At 39.4% G+C, this 21,689-nt stretch overlaps 1 protein-coding gene and 1 long non-coding RNA gene across 5 annotated transcripts in view; one reads left to right on the top strand and one right to left on the bottom strand.

Moving 5' to 3' along the window:
- The window catches only part of btbd11a (BTB (POZ) domain containing 11a), a 176,546-nt gene that overhangs the window by 34,191 nt on the left and 120,666 nt on the right, over positions 1 to 21,689 (top strand). The gene's annotated exons all lie outside the window — the stretch shown is intronic.
- LOC122871525 lies at positions 9,690 to 19,068 on the bottom strand. Its single transcript, XR_006376896.1, has 3 exons — positions 18,112 to 19,068; positions 15,906 to 16,024; positions 9,690 to 11,232 (listed from the first exon to the last, which is right to left on the bottom strand). It is a non-coding gene; the product is annotated as an uncharacterized LOC122871525 (long non-coding RNA).

The following is a 21,689-nucleotide window of genomic DNA, read 5'->3' as shown; positions in this document are numbered from 1 at the left end:
CCTCTGGACGTGTTTTCATCAGCTTGAGCCCAGCTTGAGTGACATGGAAAATGTCCGATGCCTCCTCCTCTTAACTTAAACCAACGTTGATCTATTGTACTGCGCCTCCATAAACTGAACTCTGTCCTGCTGCCAAAAAGCAGTTTGTTCAACTGTCTGGAAAATAGTCACACTATACTTCCTTGTCTTTTTCGCTATTACACATGTCCCTATATAGCACCACTGGGTCACACTCGGTGAAACATAATGTAAGAGAAGACAGACTAGACTGTATCAGCTAATCTGAGCCTGAGTTTCCAATTGGCTGGACTGTGTCCCAGCCTGAAGTGCACCTTGTGGGCCCATTGCTGGGAGATCAGCAGCCAAGAGAAATAAACAAGGCAGTAAACACTAACTGCTGGGGGGATGGCCACAAGGGAGAGCTTATTTTTCACTCTCCATGAGAGCTCTGCCCAATCAAAATATGTCCAACTACCCACAAAATCACACAAATCAGTTCACTTCAGTGGTTTAAAGGGATGGGTGACAGATAAGGCTATTTAGAATTATATAAATTTCACCAAAATAGCAGGGTAATAAGGAAGGTTTTTATGTAAAGATATGCCAATCTCATTACCCAAATCAACAAATTGGGTCTCCTAGAGTCCCAACCCTATAACTTATGCACCACAGGTTTGCTGTTTTTTTTGGAAAGAAAATTCTGATGTTGCAAACATTTGGGAGACATTATCAATTAACAGAAAATCAATGAATATGCTTTAACTATTGTTCCTCGAGCAAAAATGCAAAAATATTTGTTAGTTGCAGCTTCTCAAATGTGAGGATTTTCAGCTTTTTTGTAATTTATATAATTTGAAATGAAATGCCTTTGCATTTTGGACTGTTTGTGATGCAAAATTAGCATTTTTAAGATGTCACCTTTGGCTCTTGGAACTTGTGATGGACATTTTCCACTTCATGAGACTTTAACATGGCTATAATCAATATTTTGTATATTCAAGGTGTCTCAAACGTAAAGGAATCACTTGTAGTGATGAATCCACAGAGAATCATCATCTGACTCTGCAATTCCCTCCAGCTTTACGTGGTGTTTTAGCATCTTTCAGCTCACTGTTTTGTTTCTGACCCCCAACTTTATTCTGTTTTCCTTCACTCTCACTGCTCTCATCGGGTTTGTTTTTGGCTGCTGCTGTTTGGCCTCCAACTCATGCTGGGTGCCAGGTATTTTTCTCAGGAGTAAGCTGAACCCCCTCAGCAAAATAAAATAAAACAGGCCAAAAAGTAGAGTGAATATTGGACTTACATTGATTATGTGGACACAAACACAACTCCAAGTGGATGCTAATGTTTCTCCGTGATGTGTAAATAGGCAATAGTTTGCTAACAAGTTTACAGCCACTCCCAAGTAGCCAAAAAATCAGTTAATGCATGTTTAAAGATCAATTACTGTGAAAAATAACTAATAGTTTTATTGGATAATGAAAACAATTATTAGTTGCAGCTCTACACTGAACACTGTCAAGAGCTTTAAGTTGTCACATTATGTAGGCTTGTTGTGAGTGTGTGATATGTATGTTTACATGCTCATATGTGTGTAAAGACACACCAGAAGTAGGACAGCACAACATGTGTGTTTGTTAGCATGTGTGTGGGAGGCCAGACATTAAATGTAGCTCATATTGGGTGCAAAGTGTGTTGACTCATTAGAGAGTGTGATGCAGATTGCAGATGGAGAACGTGGCCAACAGTGTGCGCAGAGGAGTGTGTCACACTGTAGTCAGGACTACAGGGCTGCATCTCGCCGGTCTCGTGCATCGACAGGCGCCGCTCACCGATGTCAAAGACAACATGTCAGTGCTGATGAAAAGTGACTGATGAGCATATCAGTGTCCAATTTAAATCCAGTGCATAATAGATGCTGATAAATAAAGCCATCAAAAGTTTCAGCATGAGCCAGCCGATAGAGAGAGGTGCATTAACTCATGTCACATATCTAATAAAGAAAATAGTATCTGACAAAGGAAACTTGACGTGATGCTTTGTCTCTAGGCAGACTGACAATGTGGTGAAGCTCTGTCTCTCGATAAAATAAGATTCTCTGCTTCAGTTATTTTATTATTACTGGCACAGGCTGATAGCTTTAATTGTTAATTCACTGCAAAAATCCCCATCTTGTCAAGTCACCTTTAAATTATTGAGTCCTAAAAGCTTTCATTTGAGGTAGCCTAGATTTAACCTGCTTCCACGCTTTCTTGAAATACGCTACTTGACTAACCTTTAGTACAAGATTGGATTTTTGTAATGAAGAAGACCTTTAGGACTCAATAGAAGACAAAAAAGACTATAGAGTCTCGGACTCTAGAGTCTACAGCCTTGCTACCAGCTCTGTGAGGCTGTACTTATCTTACAGTATTTAAGATATTATACATAAGTTCAGACACAAAGTATATGAAGGGAACCATGTGAGAGTTCACCCTTAGGCCTACGTATTTTCTTTCCACCATCACCGCATCTCCATCTTCTGTTTTTCTAAGCTGGCATGACAATCAGAGAAAGTGTGTGCGAGTGTGTTTGTGTATCCCTATGTGTCACTTTTTTAAAGTTAGGTCTTGAATTATAGAGAGACGAGGCTGCTTCCCTTCAGGGAATGCACCAGAAATAGTTTGTGGAGATGCTAAAACTCTTGGGTTAAAAACAAGGACTGTTTTAAGTTACTATCAGAGAAATTCAAGGATTGCATGCAAGGCTTTTTCTGGCCATTTTGCTTTAGGCCAGACATCCACTAAGGCTTTTATTTATTTTTCATGGCCAAATTAATTTACTTTCTTTCAACTTTGTTCGACTTAACTCAACATTTGCTAACATGTAGTCTGTCAGTTAGTATGTTTACATGAACAATAGTATACCGGTTATGAGTCTTATCCTGATTTTGATCATTACATAAGTACATAAGTAACGTGGTTATTCATATCCCTGTAGGCTATATATGATTTGTATGCAGCGCTGAGAGTGAACCGTTCATGTACAAAATAAGTAAGCAGCAAGCAGTTTCCATTAATGATACATCAGCAATTTCATGTTGTAGTGTGTATTGATCACTGAAACTGATAAAATGTATTAAAATGTTATCAGACAAGTCAAAAATATAATATCATAATAAATAATATTGTTAACTAGCTAACTTTGTTAGCATTAGCTTGTGATCTAAAATGCTTTAACTACTGTTACAGAGTTTATACAGTGATGCTACAGTAGTATGCAGTACAGAATATGGATGATTAATATTACATGCACTGGCTGGCGTAGTTTCATGACAAAAGTTAGCTTTGGATAGCTTTAGGCTAATCCTCAGTTTGTTTAGCTAGGAGTTTTTTCAATTAAGCTAGCCACACAGTCCTCTTGGTTGCTCCACTGGTGTTACACACACACACACACACACACACACACACACACACACACACACACACCTCAAACAGTGAAATTAGAAATGTGGTGAGGAAAAGGAAATGTTTCTTGGAGAAAATAGGGAATAGGTAAATGATTAAATCACAGTGGGCAAAACCACTTTGCGCATGTCAAAAACATTATATTCTGATTAAATGCTTTGGGGCATGTAAACGCACATCTTATCAGATCACTTTATTTAGCGTCCATGTAAACACAGTTAAGTTGGAATCTCTAATCAGAATGATTTCAGTCGGGTTGAAGAAATATTGTCCATGTAACCGCAGCTAGTGTGACAGACTTTTAAAGGTAGATTCAAAGAAATTAATTAGCTGTAACCAGCTGGTGGCACCCTGATACAGCCCTGCATGCATGTTTACAGCTAGCAATAAATTGCTAGTTTGAGCCACACTACCAAATGATGTAGTGCAGGTGAAGAGGCCAGCTCACCAGTGAGAGCAGCACCAGGGTGTTTTCAAAGCTGAGAGGCTCTTGCTGAAGAGTGTGGCAGTCAGTGTAACCTCAGACAATAACCTTTCAGACCAGCAGTTAGACCAAGATGACTGCCATTCTGCAGGATAAATGTGTGAAGGAGGTATAAAATTCAACAACAGCCGCTGCCACCGGCCTCATAGTCCAGACCCACGGGCTCCAGAGAGCCTTATGAATAAATGAGCGGAGAAAAACGACCCTGCCTGACACTTCTAATCCTCTAATTGACCAGAACACGGGCCCCAAGGCCAGTTCTTGAGATGATGCTGCCTCTTTGTTCGGTGATACTCACACCTGATTAAGCATGCATGTGATCTTTACTGTGAATAGCAAGCGCAGCCCTTAGCTGGGTCACTCCGAGCCGATCTTGACATTTGCGTTTGCTAAACAAAATCACCAAGTGGTTTTGGAATAACATAGATGAGAGGGGATAACTTTTTTTTATTCTTGTTCTAGGTTGTCTAAAACAAAATTATGCAGGTAGAATGTAAATGTAAGAGGGTTTGAAAACTACAAAGAATGCATGAACATGGATTGCATAAATTATAAAAAAATAATACCAAGGCACCAGTGTCACCCATGCAGATTATCATTATGTACCTGGCATGTAGCTCTAGTACAGGATGCCCGTAAAGGTGCCTGGAGTTGTACAGATGGTATTTTGTATGCTGCATGCAGAAAACTCTGCTTCCAGCTGCGTCTAGCCTTTATCAAACCTGACACCAACCCTTTCTGTAAGACTGTGTCACTGCGAGTACTGCATGATGCCCTTGTGTGTGTCTATGTTAAATGTGCTGGATCCCTAATGTACTTTTTGTTCCCTTTTCACAAAATCAAACTTTTACTTTTACTTTCCGTTCTCGTCTCCACATGAAACCATTCGATTTTGTGGTAGCCAACGTTCCACCACACTGACATATATCAGAGCCTAATGAGGCTATCTGTATGCTAGACGTGTCATCTGTGAGATTGACTGCAGAGAGCACTGACACTATGGCATCTTCAGCATAACTTGGTGCAACAATTAAACACTTTCAGACATAACAAGCACATGAACAAGGTCGTTTATAAGGCTGATTTTTCCTGGCTGGGAATAATTGCTCAAGCTTGGGATTAGACCACTCAGCCGCGTTCCTTTAGAAGCTTCACTGACTGATTCGCAGCCTCCAGGTGGGTTAGATTTATATTAATGTTACTAAAATCAGCCATCGCATTCACTCAGTCTTCAGCAGGTGCAGTGGTGTCTGTCTAAGGACTCAGAGAAGATGAAAGGAACAACTTGTTGAAGTTGAAGGTTATTTAAGGTTTTTTAATCCTCTGGTGTTGTGGTGTTAAAAAGTAACCAAAGTTATTACAATTCAAATATGACACTTGTCCAGTCTTGTACGCTCCTTCTCATTTCCAGATCCACAGGCCTCAAACTGGAGCCATGTGCCAGATTATCTCCTCCATCCTCCCCCTTGTGCTTTCCGCTTCCCCCTGCTTTCTCCACATAAACTGTAAGCCGTACAGAGGCTTTTGTACCTTAGGGACTGACATCGGCGTGTAGGAATGCTGCCAAGCTGGTACAGTAAGATAGGCACGCAACGCTGTGCTACTCCCAGCAGATAAGCCCACAGAGAGGAAGCATGCGAGTGGTTGAGTCTAGCATACTACAGGGGTCAGTGGCTCGATTATCTACCCTCTCTGAGGCCCTCCATTGTTGCTGAGGGCCCATCTTATCTCCAGGCACTGGATCTCTGACACAAATGAATAATCACGCCCCTTATCGCCACGTGGGCTCAATCTATCCCAGGGATACAGCGCTTCGTGGGAACACAGAGAGCAGCTTTTTATCTGTAGTGGTCGAGTATGAATGTGTGTATCTGCGTGCATCAGTGTGTAAATGTGTGTAGAAAAGTACATAGAGGAGAAAAAGGGCTTTCAGTGGGTTAGGGAGAATGATGAGCAAGTGGTGGACATTTGTTAAGGTAATGGTAATGGACCTTGGTGCCCTGAGCAGTACCCCACTGTAATTTCCCTGCTGGTCTTTTATTGACTGACTGTCTTTGTGCTCTGCAGCCCTAAAGGACCCCATCTGTCACACATCTAGTTGTACAGGACTTGCCACACTGAACCCTGGCCCAATTGAGTCATCTGCACTCACTTAAGCAGCCTTAGATGTTTGCCGGCTGTGCTGGAGCTAAATTATATCATAAATATTGCTCACACTTTTACTTCCACTGGATTCTCTGTATTTCTGATTGCTGCATCCCACATTACATTGTTTGAGGGTTAAAATGCACCATGCTGGGACACCACCACCTAATTCTTCCAGCACAAACGTTTGGTCCGACTTGCTGCTTTGGACACTGCACACACCACAGTTCAACACTGTTTATTTGCTGGACTGCTTCAACAAGGCACATAAAAAAAAGAGGAAACAATTTACTCGTTTACTTCCACAATTGTTACACTTCAAAGACACAAAAAAACATAACAGAAAAAAGAAAGCAAAAAGATTAAGCTGACGGTGGAGAGCCCCAATCATTCACAACAACAAGGCAGTCGGCAATCAGTAGAGTTTCTGATTAGGTGAGTCATTATAACTAGGGAAATTATAGCTTTTACCAAATAGAAAACTTGCTGTTCAAGAGTCAACAAGCAATATTTCTCAGCTGGTTAACATACAGCATTTTTTCTTTAACAAGAAAGGCCTTCGTGTGGACTTTGCTCCAAGTGTTGCATCGGTTCCTGTGGGAGCTCTGACTTCCTCCCCCATGAGAGGACATCCATGCTTAGGTGGCTTTTTAGGAATTCTCCTGCCATTGCACTTGACCAAAGTACTGACCTCAAAACTGCAGATGGTGCCTGGATACTGCGCTGTGGCTGCCCACTGACCCTAAACATTTAGGATTAGGATTAATAAAGCATAATTTTAACTTGATCATGAACACAACAAAGCATCATATGTAGATTTGTTTACAAAACTGATGATATACCTTAATCTTAAGAGTGGTAGGCTACTGTTCTCCGTAAAGACTGTCCTCACTAGAAAAACATCAGCCTCACTTGAAAAACAACAAATGCCAAAATCCACCTATGTTTATGTTTACCTTACAAGGACCCCTAGCAGATGTGTGAATTATATCTCTTGTCTGTTAGAAACAAAAGTGGAAGTAGCATGAAGTTGCTATTACTGCCGCAAAAGCTCGTAGGGAGGTTGTCTGAGTGGATTAATTGGCACACAAAGCGTGTGACTTGGGCATGGGAGATCACTGTTTACAACAGTCACCATTGGTTTCTTTTAACCATGACCACAATATTTCCTAACCATAACCAAGTAGTTTTTGTGCCTAAACCTAACCAAACTTTAACTGTAGCTGTGTCAGATTATAAAACTCTCATGTGAATAACTCTTGTGACGAACATATGTAACATTTTTGAAAGGCACTCACAAACTGTTGATCCGGTCAAACACAGAGTTACGCACGCATAAAAATACTTTTTTTTTTAACTTTTTTCCCTAGCTCTGTGTTTCTTAATGACACCTGGTTCAACTCCAAGATAATTCATTATTCAGTTAACTCCAAACAAACTAAATCCAAGTTAATGTCCAGTTTCAGATGTCCGTCCTTCTCTGTTTCATACTGGAAACCCTCCTGCCAATGACTTCTCTGTCTTAATGTGTAATTACACCAGATGTTTGTTTTCTTTTCATTTTTGCAGTAGCTTAGCCCATGCAGACTGTAGCACAGTGGAACCAGCTATCCCTGAATAATCCTGCAGGCGCTAATTCAAATCGGACGCAGATCTACGTCAAATGTATTCTGCAACTTATATACCTGACTCATTTATGTCAAACTAAATGAATTATAAAATTAAGCATTTAAGAAAAAATCTTTTCACTCAGTGTTTTAAAAAACTAAATTACCACCAAAACAGCTAAACAAAATGGAGATCAGGGGGCCCCTTCAAGGGGTACCAGACAGACAACACTGTAGGAATACCACAATGCCACCACAATAGAAAGGTACAGGAAAATGGCAGCTGCACAGCCCACTGCATGTTATATTAAATCTGTCTTTTAAAAAAATATTTTCTGCCTTACGGAGTACAGTAGCAGAGTATTTTAAATCACAAAAAAACCCGGAATATTACTGAATGTTGAACCCCTCTGAAAAAAGCCCACTACCCACTAACATAATATGGCCACTCACAGGGAAAGAAAAAACACATTTCTGCCTTTTCTTAATAACAACAAGAAAGGCACTTAGAAGATAAAAGGAAACTACAGAGAGAGGAGAAGGAAGGAATTAGAAAGTGAGGCTGAGGGAGAAGCAGGTAGCTGGGCTGACAAATCAAGCGACATGAGAGGGCAAAGTACCCCGCTGAATGAGCCTGCTAAGGTGCAGAATGGATTTTGCCATAATGAAACTATTACCCTCACAAAGGACCTGGTGTGACGAAGAAACAAAGCAATTATGTTGAAAGAGAAAGGTCAATTTTACCACATATCTGGCAACCTGCTAATAATAGCATTGTTGATATTGTTCAGTAATTTTTATGCTTTGAAGATGCTTTTTGTGAACAGAAAAGGCTGACATAACAGCATTTTCTTTGCTTCTAAAAAATTACATTTGATGAAATGAAAAGAATAGAATTGTTGACTTTCTTGTTTAAAAGCTAAATCAACATGTTGTCAACAGGGTGACTGTCGTAAACACAGGGTTTTGTCACTATTTTCCATCAGGTCAGACATTTCCTGTCTGCTTCATGTCAGCAGCAGACAGTTTGCAGCTCCTGATGGCTTTTTAATTAAGCATTGGCTTATTAAGCCTCAGTGTTTTTAATTTGATTATAGTGTGTAGAAATGAACTAACATTTGAAGAGACTGACACTTCCCGATCTTCTATTGGCTCTTCAGTTAACACTGTTGAATCACTTGGCACTAAAACAGCAAGAAATGTTGTGGAATTTAAATCCTAATGAAATGTGAACTAGGTTAGCTCTCTCTGTAGAGGTCTGGTGAGGTTGTAGTATTTTATTTCTATTCATGTTTTTAAGCAAACATTTGACTTTGAAAGCATAATATCTGTTGCTTATATTAGAGACAACAATATGAATGACAGAAGTTTAAAAATAACCCAGAATAGGTCGGTATAAGCTCACATATTTAATCAAAACCTATGTTGTGTGCCATTTTGAAGTCTCCATTTTACTTTAAATTTGATAAAGTATATCACATACGACAAAGGTCATGAAGTGGACTGTCACTTTGTGATACATTTCGACTTGCAGCCTTTGTTATCAAAAACTCAAACATTAAGTCAGAGCCACTGTAATTGTGCTCATTAAAGACCAATAGGCTGTGATCTTAAATCTGCAGGATGGATATAAACCTTCAGTCAGGAAGTCACTTCTCAACCACGACACGTACACAAACTTAGCTGACCAAGCAAACTATTCACATCGAGCCGCACATGAACACTGAGCTGTGTGGCGGTTTTACACATGAGCAGCGCTCATTTTCTGTTTTGTCACATGCTTTCACAGCACTGAGTGATCACATGCAGCTACAGTCACTTTAACCCCTCGTGCTTTGCTGTTAATGGTGTCTCATAACACTGTGTGTGTAATTGACAGGCTCAACTCACACAGTGACCAACAGTGTAACCTGTGGGGCATCTACTGCAGGGGTTTGTTGTTTGTCCACTTTACAGCATGTTTGTTCAGGGTCTTGTGGCAAATCAATGGCAACCGTGGTGGAAAAATCAAACTAATGTCGAGTAGGAATGATTGCTTGTAGTTCTAAAATGCAGTGCTTCTGAATAGACAGGCATTAGTCATGTTACAGTTAATTGTTTGTTTAATTGAGCATTACAGTCACTGTTACATACAGCAGTGTAGAATCTATGCTTTATTCACCAACATACATTATATACACACATTTATATATCTATCCATTCCAAATTGCCCCTTGAGGGACGAATAAAGTATTTTAAATTGAATTGACATTTACATCTGCAGTCCCTTGGCAACACTAAACACATACACTCAGTTTATTAGGTACACCTGGCTAAAACTAAATTCAGTCTAATATCTAGTCTACCGTCATTAATATAAACGGAGGAGTCAAAATATTAGAAACACCTCTCAGTCTAACGCATTACAAGTCAAAAACGCAACAATTTCAACAAAAACTAAACATTACAACCTTTACGAAGGTAGGATTTATTGCAGGGCTGTTGTATTAGACTGCATTAGCTTTAGCAAGGTGTACCTAATAAACTGGCAACTTTGCAATACTAAATTATGCATCAATTAAATTGCAAAAGTTAAATGTAAATTAAAAGTGGGAAGATCTGGATAAATGAAGAATCGGTGGTTACAGAGTTAGCTTTTATGCAAGTTTCCAATTTAGCTTTCTAACTTCTCTATTTTCATCCTGTTGAGTGTTTCCACTGAGTTGTGGCTTTATATTTACGTAACACTGTCGATACAAATACCTCTCCTCAAAGTCAAAGCAGGATAAACAAATTAGACTAATTACAAGAAGAAACAAATATTTAATGTATTCTTTAAATGTTGTAAATTTGTAAAGACATCCCTTTGTTGAAAGAGTTTGTCTTGTTCTGCAACACATTTAATTGTGTTGCCATGGTGACCACACCAGTGCTAAGATTCAGGGCAATTATGGGAACATTACCTTCATTACAGAGTGTGGGAGTATAGTCATAGTTGGTTGGGGTTGTGAGGATATGAAACCGCCATTTATTTAATTTAAAAAGGGAGACTGAGTGAAGCCTCATGAATCTACTGGTATGGTAGATGTACATTGTTCATTGCTGTTGTGTTTTAAATTGTATTTTAAAAGAAGAATTTTAATCTGATTATGGTTTATACAGAGCACAGCTGTGTCTTGGCGTTGCAAATGGCCGCAGAACACACATTTATGACTCCAAGAGGACACAACTTAGCTGCTACTCTTTGTGTCTGTCCCCTTTTCATACCATTCTCAGCGGATTCCCTACAAATTTATGGGCCTTTTATGGTTCCTTAATTTGAGTCACAGCCAGTCCTCCTGGCCACAGCGCAGTGCCTGTGGAGGAGGCCATTACAGCTCTGCTCTGGGTTTAGAGATGACCTGGGTCATGGATGACATCAGAGAGTCTCATTCCCCTCGCCAGTCTTCCAAACTTCGGCACCGCAACGAGGTGGCAGAGCTGGCAGTGTCTTCTGCTGCCGTCATTTTCATCCCAGCTGAATTACTGCTTTCAATTGAAATCTTTTGGGCTGGAACTTTGCAGATAAAAACTTTCCCAGCAGCAATTAGAGATAAAAAGAGAAAGAGAAAAAAAATGAAAATGCTACGGAGAAAAATCATTGTTCTAAACAGACGTACATGCCTTTTATAACAGCAGTTAACTGACTGGGGGAAAAAAGCATTTCACAATAGGTCTGAATGCTTGGTTTCCTCATTGCTGAATTAAATTGAACTGTATATTATCTTCGGTCATCTGTCACTCAGCTTTAGGGAACAAACTGTCACAAGACACACTGGGACAGGTTTAATCCCTGTGGTCAAATTGGGGATTTAAACTCACCAGAACCTCATAATATCCCCTGTGTGTTTCACTGTACACACACACACACACACACACACACACACACACAGATTTCTGTACTACTATTCTTGTGAGGACTGTCAAAAAACAACTATTTTTAATGCTCTAACCTTAACCTTATCCATAACAAATAGATGCCTAACACCAACATTTATCCTACCCATAACCTGGACCTAATTCTAAGCTTAAGGGAAAAGTTTGGGAAGCAGCTTATTCGCATACTTGCTGAGAGGTAGATGAGAAGATGGATAACATTTTCATGTCTGAACGGTAAATATGCTACAGCCAGCAGCAGCTTATCTTAGCATAATAACTGAAAACAACGGGGGAAACAGCTAGCCTGGCTAGTGATATAACACGGTTTTTTTTTATCTTGTTTGTTTAATCTGTACAAAAACCAAAGTATTAAAATGACAAGTTGTAGTTTTATGGGTGGTTATGTGCTGGACTATTTCTTAGCTGGGCGCAGTGACTTCCTGGAGTCTGGTTGCCTGGCAACTTCACGGTGACAATAAGACTCCAAAAAAATCACTCACCCCTCGTAAAAGTGCAACATTTCGTTTTCAAGAAAAGATAGAACATGTTAATTAGTGTGCTTTAGAGGTGCTATATGCAAGCTATCTGTTTCCCCCTGTTTTCAGTCTATATGCTAAGCTAAGCAGCTGCTGGTTGTAGCTTTATATTTACCTTATAGACGAGTGCCAATGTAATGAGTGGTATTGATCTTCACATCTAACACTTGAAAAGAAAGCAAAAAAGCATATTTCCTATAATGTTGAACTATTCTTTTAACCCTTCAATTTTTCTTCTCTCTGTCTAGGTTATAAAAAAAAAAGGTTCTCACAAAGATAAAAGCACAAGACCACACAAACACACAGTCACGCACTAACCCCCCCCTTTCCCTACACATAGCCCTACTCATCACTCACCATTACATCATGCAATTAAACTTGAACATAGAACTTTGGCTGGGCTTATTTCCAAACACAGTGTAACTCAAAATTGATTTCCCGATAGAGCACACGCCCTACCACACGAGATCAGCCATCATAATCAAATGAGTCACAGAAATGATGAATTATGGGCAATTATAAGACTACTGCAGCCCGTTCAGAGAACACTTAGCATCAAGTCTCTATTTATGAACACTTTATGAATATTAATTGTTTTGTTCATAAATCAGAGGTATCTAGGTGAAGGACTCATTAAGTGAAAGTAATTTCTTGGAGGCACAGATGTTCTGGAGGCAAAAATAACTAATTGGTTGAGTTCAATTGGATAAAGCTTAATGGACAGATCCAAAGAATCAGACTGACTGGTGAAGAAACTTTACGTTGAAGTTCATTTTGGCCTGAGACAAAATCAGCTCGATGTTTTCTCTGAAACTCATATTTTTCTCCCATACACACAGCTACACACAGCTGCTGGCACACTGTTCAGGTTGAGTCTGTTCTATGGTGTTTAATTAGTTTTGAATACCCGTGCACATAAAAACCAGGCACGTGCACGTGATACGAGCGCACAGAACAGTATCCGCGAGCGGAAAAGCAGTCCCGCGAGCACAGGGCTGTGACGAGCGTGAGCTTCTAGCTACTGTTTCGTTGCAGGGAAGAAGAAGTAGACTGCTAGCCAATGTAAATAATGCAGGTTTGAAAATATTGACAAAATTGGCTTATTAATGTTTTATGAGGGAAGAAATACATTCAACAGCCTTAAGCCTCAAGGATACACACACTGTTTTGGTTAGAAATGCTTAATGTGAACATAACTACTGTCAGGATACCTCTAACTAGTTCAATTCCTATTGAAATTTGATTCTGCCCCAATTTAGCGACTTCAAATAGACGTGACATTTTCTTAAAGCATCATTCTGGCTGTTTAATTGAAACTCATTCCTTCCATACCCTTACATGTACTATGAATTTATCTTTTTAGCTTTTTCAGCTGCATTGTAATGAGGTGAGACAGCACTTACTGATACAAACAGTACAAGGACAAAGGATCTCACAGCCAATATAATGCAGGAGTAGACAGTGCAAGACGCCCACTGGGGGTGGCTCCTTGGCCAGTTCTCACTTATTAGGATGGCTGGCTGAGCATGCAGACACCCTGAGGGAAGAGGATGTTCGAGCCACTTCAGTATTCCTCAGGATAGTTTTTGTTTAGGTGAGCGGGGTCACGGCTGATGTATTGTTTGCACTTCCTTGCTTCAGCTTTGTACGGCCTTGTTGGAGGTCAGCTGGCAACTGACCTTTTGGAAGAAGTTAAAAGGCAAAAAACCCAGGCTATGATTCATGATGGAAGTATGCTTTTGAGTTAAACAAAGGATCATTTGGAGATATTAGCTTCTTTTGTTGTTGCTCCCTTGTTAGTATTTCAGTTTTGTAGTGGACAGGTCCCGAAATTAACACCCACCAATCGGCCAAATGCGGGTAGATTTTCCGTTTGGGGAGCAAATCTCGGAAGGCTATCCACTACACTGGCAGGTAAATATAAAATAGTCATGCAATAAAAAAACGATGTTGAGAGTCTGTGTGTCATTTACGGGCGCGCTGCTTTTGTCCTCTGCTGGAGTCGGAGTTTGCACGCAAACGCGCACACACAGCAAATGTGTTTTACACGCATCTAAACACTGCCGTGAAACTGACCGTCTCGAGCGCTCCTAGTTTCGCAGTTTACCGTAAACTAACTATCTCCGCTAAACTATCACTTGCCGACCGGTCACGCGAAAGTGTGTAATACACACGCCGGTCCACCGTGGCAGTGTCACGTTTTCAACACGTTCTCATTCTGCGATCAAAATAGCAATAATAAATATGCAACGTCTGGTTAGACTTTCAAAATAAAGCTTGCTGAGAAACATTTCAGATGATGGTCGCAGTTTGGTTAGGTTTAGGCACCAAAACTACATGGTCAGGTTTAGGAAAAGATCATGGCTTGGGTTAAAATAACTACTTCCTTAAAACAATCAATGTTGATTATTGGTTTCACACAGGAAATTAGGTCTCCTGGTGAAAGTCCTGTGTTTGACCCATAACTTTTATATTTGATCCTTAAGCACATTTAATAGCAAATACTAATTTTGAGATCAAGACTTCTTGAGTTGTATTAAGGCTTGAATTAATTAACCTTTGATCAATATAATAAAATAATTTTGCTTCAAATTTTGCTCTGGCCTCTTCTTTAAGTTTGTATTCAACATAAAACCTTATTATCTCAATCAAATGTAGTGAAAAGAATGTATATGTAACATATATGTAAAGGCAATTTATTCTTTTGGCTGGTAAAAAATATGCTTGGCCAGTGGATTTTTTCATCTAACAGTCCCATTGGCCGGTGTTAGTTAATTTCGGACACTGGTTTTCAGAAGATGATAACTTTGATGATCCCCTAACTTTTCATCTAACTTCACTATCAGGTCAAAATTTGAATTGGTCCAGTTAATATTATATATTTAGTTTATCACTAAATTCCTGAAAAACTACAAACTTTAGTACTAATTAGCTAATGTTAGCATATTAATACACAAAACTAGGATGGTGAATATAGTTAACATTATACCTGCTAAACATCATCATGTTAGCATTGTCATTTTGAGCATGTTAGCATGTTGACGTTTAGCTTCACAGAGCCACTAGCAAGACTGCAGACTCTTAGTTCATCTTATAGGAGGGTTTTTGGGGGTGAAGGTATTTGGACAGCTTTATCATATTGTCAGCTTTTTTGTTTCTTGCCTTTTTGTTTTGCTCTTATTCTTCTCTCCTCTCTCAAGGTATTTGCCATTTATTTTATAGCTTTCATATTTGTCTTTCTACATTATTTCTCTCCTTTCAGTCATTGTCTCATGCTTCAGCGCTGATTGAATTCTACCACCTGCAAGTGATCTGTGCATTACTCTGAATGAAGGAAGGTCAATATTTCTTCTCTTGATCTGGATTAAAGTGAAGGGAGGCAGTGTTTACTCAGTGGTGCAATCTGAAAGCTTACTTGAGTCAGTCCACAGGAGAGCAGATGGGATTGGTTATAATGCATGAAAAGCCAAGATAATTCTGGGAATTTTTGGAATCTATTGAGACAGTAGAGAAATTCACCTAACAAGTCGGTTAGCATAAAAACCTGTAAGTAGGCAAACTAGTGCACTACTGCAACACTGATGCAGTGTAAGTGTTACATTTTGGTGTAAACACTGCAATGCTGAGGCTTAATTCTAATGCAGAGTCGATAAACAGATAATGGCATGTCTGGATGAAATAATGACAGACGTGCTGGTAACCCCTACCCGCAGACTTTATGTGGACTGTATCATTGACCCAACAAGCGTCAGTGATCAATGTCTCATGTGAGTGAGTGTGACATTACTACCTTTGGGCAACTGGCAGCGATAGCACGTGTCCACTGCAACAGCCGATAGGCTTCTGTGCTGAACACAGAGACATCATGGCCGGTGCTTTAGATCACACATATGGAGGTAGAAGGTGAACCTGGAGGCGGTGGTGTGAAGAGAAAATGGAAGGAGGTGTGACTTGGGTAGCTCACATGCAAGCGAAGGAGTGACCTATGGTATTCAGTGTAAAAGAAAAGGATGAAGTGATAACATGAAATGACAAGTTACCGAGGAACAAGTGAGGTACAAATCAGGAACAAACTCCAAATTAGTAGTAGTGACAAGTTACTTAAGAGGAGACAGTTAGATATTATGTTAATGAGACACCACCTAATGCACTTTTTCCAAGTTATGAGTTAATCTGTGTACTGATCACTTTCTTAACCAATCGTTTCTGATGAACTCAAACACAAACCCACTGATCATTCATTACCTTCTTCTTATTCCGTACATATCAGTTACTATTTCTGTGTGCCTTTAAGTAACGTGGTCCATCAGTTGATGCATCATTACATCATGTTTTTACCATTACTTAAAGATCCAATGAAATGGGAAGTTGAAGTTCCTGGAAAAGTGCTTCCTTCTTAATTGTGACCTTATGCTGAGCTAGCAGCTATAACTAAAAAGGTCCAACCGTTAAAGTCATCACAGTTTTTTTCGAGAATCCGACTTCTCTGCCTCTCCTATTAAATCCAACTGTCAATATATAACTCATAGCTCACTAGTTAATGCTACTGTTACACATATAATAATTTCATATAATAAACTTTACTTTTCAAAACAGTTGCAAAGTTCTTCACAGAGCATATATAAAGGCAAGAATATGGCCAAACATAGACAAGAGACAATAATAGCTTCAACTTTCGTCCTTGTTTGTGTTCCTTGACGGTCGACCGGCTCACTCAGTGTAAGGCCAGTTCAAAAGACAGGGCTGCACAGGATCCTGCATCCATGATGTTACAGTCGGCCTCGTACTGAGGCAGCAGCCCTTTATCTCTGGTGAACTCCAGCTCAATTACAGTAGCCACAGCTACAGTAGCATGGCCTCAGGTTGGATGTGCCTGTCGTGCTCACAGTAGTTAGCTGCAGTGGGAATGTTTTGACCTTACAGGGATTTATATTTTATCACAGTAGAAGTAAGTGGGATGAAGGTGGTGGCATTCAACTATTGTTGATATTTTCCAATAATAACAGCTGTTCTTTGAAACCAGATATGTTGCTATTTTAAATGGTAAATTCATTACAAAAATATAGATTTTCTCCTTTATCTTTAATACACATTCTCTCATTCATATTTCATCATTTGTCTCTCCCATTTCTCTGGCATTACAAGGTAAATCTCAGGGGATGCAAATTGATTAATTCTGCAACACAACGTGGGTTAGTGTTCGTACCTTCAACCTGTGATGAAAGGCTGCAACTAACGATTATTTTCAGTATCATATAAAAACATATATACCGTTTAGGCTATAAAATGTCAGAAAATTGTGAAAAATTGTGGAAAAATTACCCATCACAATTTCCCAAACCCAAAGGTGACAGTCCAAAATCCAAAAATATTCAATTTACTGTGATATAAAAAGACGAAAAGTAGCAAATCCTCACATTTGAGAAGCTGGAACCAGTAAATGTTTGGCATTTGTGCAAAATAAATGACTATATTTGGCAAGTCATTTTTTAATCAAACTGATTATTTCGGCTCTGGTAGCATCTACTGTAGCGATGCGATAGATTTATTTATCCATATATAATATCCATCTATGAGGTTTTTGCAGCAACCCCAGTATAATTTAGGTGAGTGGAATTTAATTTGTGGTGCTCACAGCAATAGAAAAATCAAATTTTTAACAGCAGTATCTCTTTCCAGAAAGAGTCTGACTCAAATCAATAGAACATGTTGACAAGAGTTTTCACATATGGCTTTTTATTTCTCTTTAGAAAGTAGTTCAGATGATAAATTATGAAAACAGATAAAGATGAGTTGTTGTCAAATCTTGCAAAGGCATTTTTTAGGGCTGTGACATAGAAATTCCATTCACCTTCATTGTATTGGGGAGAAGCCAGAAATCTCAAAGACGAACAGCGTATATCTCAAAATCTGGACAAATAAAACCAAGACTATCTGCAACTACAAAGCTTTTAGTAGCTTGACAAAAAAAATGTTTTAACTCAAGGTTCTCTTACCAGTTTTTTCCAGAGCTTTCAACCACATTCCATAGTCGTCCTCAGTGGATGGGAGTTTGCTCAGTTGCCATGGAGATAGCTCAGTTGAATGGAACTTCTGCCGCAGCTCAAAGTTTTTTGTCATTTGTGTGAACTGATCCTTTAAATGTATTCATATCAGAGAGATGTAGAAACCTACAGTGAAAAAGAGAGAGAGAGAAATGCAGAGTAAACATCACCTCTCTCTGTCACCACTGCTGATCAGCAGAAATCTAATGTATTGCAAACTGTGTGCTCTCTGTTGATATGTCCTCGTCATATAAATGCCCTGATTCAAAGAGAAAGCTGTTGGATTTGTTACCGTTCCAGACAGTACTCGACTGAAGAGTGGAGGTTGTCTGAAGGTATTTATACAGTTGGGGGGAAAACTGCCAAATTCACTCATCAGCAGCTACTATAAATCATTTTGTCAGCTTGTAGGGTTTGGTAAGGTCAGGCTGTCATTCCTTTGGTCTTAAAAAGAGACAACTGCACACAGAAAGCCACAGGGGTTACACAGACACAGTACCTACAGTACAGTGGAGGTTTCTCTGGCAGTCATACTGGTGCTTATCTCACTCGGTGGGGCAGCAGACTCACAGGAGCCCTGGGTTTTAATCAAGGTGATGACAAATTCAGCTTTGTATTTGGTTTCACAGTTGGAGTTTATCACGAATTACAGTCATGTTGTGATTATTATTATTATTATTTTTTTACATTTTTGGTAACAGCAGAGAGAGGAGGGAAATATTTAGATAAAGCTCCCTGGTCAGATTCAAGCTCTGGATGTTGCAGTTACATGATAAGCATCCAAAAGCAAGAAGTGGTGCATAAATGTGACGTCAGCAGCCAGCCAGTCTTCACCAGGATGGTACATCAGAAATAACCAAGTGATAATTGGTCTTTTGATAGAACATACTCACCTCAAGGTCAATTTAGTAGCTGTACTCAGAAAAATTGAAAGGAGAAACTCTACAATTCCCTGACACTGAGCAAACTGATGAAGAGATGTATCACAAGCTCTAGAAAAAGCTTCTAAATGGACCTTGAGGTTAGATTGTTTCATCAATTGCAGTTTCCAAGGTCAAGAATGAACTTTGAGATTGTTAAGATATATATATATATATGTATACTATATTTCTTTTAGTATTGATTGATCTGTTCCATGGACAGATCAATCAAACACAAGACGTGAAGGAAACAGGTGTTTATTGATTTATTCAGTTAGTCCACCAAAGCTTAACCTGAAACCAATAAGCTCACAGTGAAACTGTCACAGTTGTATGGGAGAGTGGCAACAGGGGAAGGACCTAAATGCAGATAGAGGAGGCAGCAAGATGACTCCAGTGATTTATTAATGAAATAGCTTACAGACAGGTTAAGGTGACAGAAGCTCAACAACACAAGGCAACATAGTAACTAGGACAAACTGACAAAGGAACGAAGAGAGTGGACTGGTATATGTAGAGTGGCTGATGAGGGAATGAGGTGCAGGTGGGGAGATGGGCGGGGAACCTCAGGTGAGGGGAAATGAGGTGATTGCAGGGCCGATGGGAGTGGCAGGATCTGGAATGACAGGGGAAAAGTCTGAGAGCATCTGGTGGGCAGGTACAGAATAGCGCTGAAGGAGCATGGGAAAATGGAGATGTGGCTGAAGAGAGGGACAGAGAGGTGGACATTGTGACATAAGCTGGAGATGTTGATCGATTTTTTGAAGATAAAGTTTACAAGTTCACAACATATAGAAAATAGAAGGTTTGTGTAATTTGAATGGCTGGGCACACGTGTTAAAACAAGTCTACAGCCATGCTAGCAGCTCTGTGAAGCTGTACTTTAGCACAGTGGTGCTTTGAGCTAAATGCTAATGTTACGATGCTAACATGCTCAAAATGACAATGCTAACATGCTGATGTTTAGCAGGTAGTGTGTTAGCATGCAAACATTAGCTAAACATAAAGTACAGCTGAGGCTGATGGGAATGTCATTAGCTTTGCAGGTATGAACCAAAGTAATGGACACATTGAAACTTTGACCTGATGAAAAGTTAAGGGATCATCCTGCGGGGAACAAGAATATCTGTACAAAAGTTTATGGCAATAGTTATCAATGCATTTCACTCAGAGTCATAAATATCAACCTCATGGTGGTGCTAGCCAAAAAATCAAGACAATACCAGGGTTTTCAAAACATTTTTGTTGAATTCTAACTTAAACTACATTTAGAGCCTTTTTCAAAGACACCAACTGAGTCTATCTGTAGACTACAACCTTATTGTTTTCATCTCTTAAACTAGGTTTGTAGCAATCAAAGTTCAATTCAAACCTCCAAACAGGCACTGGTTCTGATTATTGCTTTTGATCACTAGGAACAAATACAAACAAACAGCGAAGGCCAAATAACAGCATATCAACTATATTTCCTTTTCTTTTCCCTTTATTATATCTTGAATTTCACTGACTCAGCACAGAATACCTCGATGTTAAAGTCTCACATCATTCAGCAAACTTTCCACACTTACCCAAATCGTACTTTTGGACTTACGCAAGCATTACTGACCCAACCTGTGCAGAAATGTTCTGTCCTGGGTATTCAAAGGTATTCTATACTGCAAACATCAAAGCAGCTAAAATGTCTGTCATTTTGTCATTCCTCTTTCTCTTTGGTTCAGTTTATATTACACAGGGGAAAGAGCAGAATATTTTACACCTCATTGACTCAGTTGACATGGCAAAGGCTCTTTGGACAGACGTAACATTCTACCTCCTAACTCCACGTGTCGACAGGTTTTAACAAACTAAGCTCTATCCCTGGCCATGTCTTGGTTCAGCTGACCTCCTAAACTACACTTTCTACAAGCAAATCTTTGAACTGTGGCTGATTTATTAAGGTGCTTCTTCAGTGTTTCCATTTGTACTTAGTATTCAAGTCTCCTCTCAGGCCTGTCTCCTTGGGTACTTTCTGCATCCACGGGGAGTCAAGTAAATGTCATTTTTCTGGGAAATAATTGGATGCAAGAACATAGCGGAAGGGATTTTCTACATGCTTCTCTCTGACAGTCTGACATCCAGGTTAACGTCTGTTCACATCAACACTGCTGCACCAGGAAATTCTGGGCCTGACATGGACATGGACGATCTGACACATCTGTGGAGTTTTTTTTTTTTACCCCATTCCTAAGCAGTGCTCTCTTTACCCTTTTCAGTCAAATTACTTATTAAAATTCAGGGCTGATGAATATTACAGAGGTGAACAGATAAACATCTCTTTGGGACTTTTGTCTGAGGTAAAAGTTCCTCTGGTGGTCAAACATTTTACAGTAGTGTAGCTTGTAAAATTTGACTAGATAAACAGATTTGATGTTAATATAGAAGCTCTATTCATTATACGAGCCTCCACGTGTTCATGAAATCACATTTATATTTATAAATGAAAGAAAACACAAAATCATTATCTTTTAGGAATTTTTGGGAACCATAAGGGAATCCTGGAAAATGTCCACATACACTGTGGCTTCTGACCTAATGACTCTCAGTAGATGCTGCTCTATCAGTACAGATCCA

The sequence above is a fragment of the Siniperca chuatsi genome, linkage group LG23 (genome assembly GCF_020085105.1).
Source record: "Siniperca chuatsi isolate FFG_IHB_CAS linkage group LG23, ASM2008510v1, whole genome shotgun sequence".
In the NCBI taxonomy this organism is placed as follows: Eukaryota; Metazoa; Chordata; class Actinopteri; order Centrarchiformes; family Sinipercidae; genus Siniperca; species Siniperca chuatsi.
Note: the sequence above shows the minus strand (reverse complement) of the source record. Positions and strands in the feature narration are given on the sequence as shown.